This window comes from Propithecus coquereli, unplaced genomic scaffold (genome assembly GCF_000956105.1).
Source record: "Propithecus coquereli isolate 6110/MARCELLA unplaced genomic scaffold, Pcoq_1.0 Scaffold30, whole genome shotgun sequence".
NCBI lineage: Eukaryota > Metazoa > Chordata > Mammalia > Primates > Indriidae > Propithecus > Propithecus coquereli.
The window spans coordinates 4,367,848-4,369,885 of NW_012148619.1; the positions used below are offsets into that span (position 1 = coordinate 4,367,848).

The following is a 2,038-nucleotide window of genomic DNA, read 5'->3' on the forward strand; positions in this document are numbered from 1 at the left end:
TATGGGGTACAATGCGATGTTTTGATAAACCTGTGTGTGTGTATACACATACATATAGTGGAATGGTTATATCAAGCTAATTAACATATCTATCACCTCACATATTTATTTTTTTGTAGTCAGAACATTTAAAATCTCTGTCAGCAATTTTGAAATATACTTTATTATTAACTATGGTCACCATGCTGTGCAATAGATCTCAAAAACTTATTCTTCTTGTCTAACTGGAACTTTGTATCCCTTGATCAACATCTCCCCGTTCCCTCCACCCCACACCTCCCACCTCCCCAGCTTCTGTTAATCACCATTCTCCTCTCAACATCTATAAGTCTGACGTTTTTAGATTCCATATGTAAGTGAAATCTTGTGGTATTTTTCTATTAGTGGACTTTAAGGTATCATAGTACTGAGTGGATATATGTGGGGGAGAAAGTAATAAGAGTTCACAGGAGGTGAGCCTACTTCCTGAGAACTGTGTTTTTAGTAAGCAACAAAGATTGCACAGCATGAGGAACCATGAAGTTTAAACAAATCCTTAAACTAAGTCAGCAGAAGCCTCTACTAGTTAGCAGCTGATAATATTGCTCTTAGACAAGGAGTTGGCTTTTGTCAGTAGGTCTAAGGGAAGACTGTAGTAAGAAATTGGATTCTGATGATTCCTCGTGTTCTATTAGAGTATTAAGGGCTTATCTACATTGCTCAGGTGCAAATAGGTAGAAAGCTTTATGACAATTAGGAAGGCCCCAAGGAGGGGGGCTCTTGAAGAGTAATTTTTAAATCACAAAATTCTTGTTTAAGTTCCTGAGGGAGAGATTCCATTATTGAGGACTTAAGTTATATAGAGGTATAGTGATTTTAGAAATGTTTGGAACCCAGTGTCTGCAATGGCCAGTGAAACGCAGAGAACTTCTTAATTGTCTCTTAGTAACCAGCCATGGAAAGTATTGAATGGGTTATAATTCATCAGAAGTGATAGATTTATCCCCTTGGGATAAATCATACCCTAAATAGTTTACTTTGTTCTGACAAAATTCTAAACTTTTTTGGGAATTTTCATGTCTTTGCTAAAACGGTAAGTTGATAAATGGAGTCAGTCTTAGAGCTCTCCTCATCTTTAGAGCATAGCAAAACCTGTCCACATATCATATAACTATAGTGTTACAGGGAAATTTAAGGTCCTTAAGGTTCCTCACTAAATCTCTCACGTAAAACTATAGAGGTAAATTGTTGATTTTCTCAGAAAAAAACAAATAGGTGTTGACTATCTTGATCTAAAGGGACACCATGGAAAGCAGAATACATATAGTGTTAAAATACAGCGGTAAAAAATGCAGCCTCAGGTAGCACTGAAGATAAAATAGTATTTGGGCTCAGTACTATGAAGAAGTAAGTAAAATTTTTATTTTGTTTATGGCCTTAAGGTCTGAACAAATCTTTATCCTCACTTAATTTGGTTTCTTGACTGGGAAACAGCAGTGTTTAAAGACTGGCAGAATGTATAATTCGTCCTTTCTCCTTTGGGCTATTGGCTTTAGTTCTAGAGCTTCCGGTTTTTGAGGTATTTTGTAAACGTAGGTAGAAGTTTAGATGGGTTGATCTGAACTTTGCTGGCAATATCAATCTGGAGACAAATAAAAGAAAAATTTGAAAGTGCCACTTTGAAAAATTTGAAAAAATTGAAAACTTTGCCACTTTGAGACCAAATTTTTTAATAAGAATTATTAACTTTGACAAAAACAGAAGAAAAAATTTAAAATCACCTTGAATCTAAAGAACAGAACATACAACTTCCACCAAAAAAAGGGGGAGAAAGGAAGAAAAAAAATGGAATCATATATGTGGGTTTTTTTCGAAAATTTCCTGGGATAGTTTTGGTTTTATAAAAAATTATTTCAGTGAATATAAAGATGTGTATGTTGACAGATAAGCATTAGTGCTTGGATAATAACATTGGTTTCTCTGGAAACCCTAAGACTATATAGTCTGCTTGTGTACTAGGACTGTTAATTTTATAATAATAACTTTTAGTTAAAAGATA

At 34.5% G+C, this 2,038-nt stretch overlaps 1 protein-coding gene across 1 annotated transcript in view; it reads left to right on the forward strand.

Moving 5' to 3' along the window:
* The window catches only part of CCDC73 (coiled-coil domain containing 73), a 93,828-nt gene that overhangs the window by 18,301 nt on the left and 73,489 nt on the right, over window positions 1-2,038 (forward strand). The window lies entirely within an intron of this gene.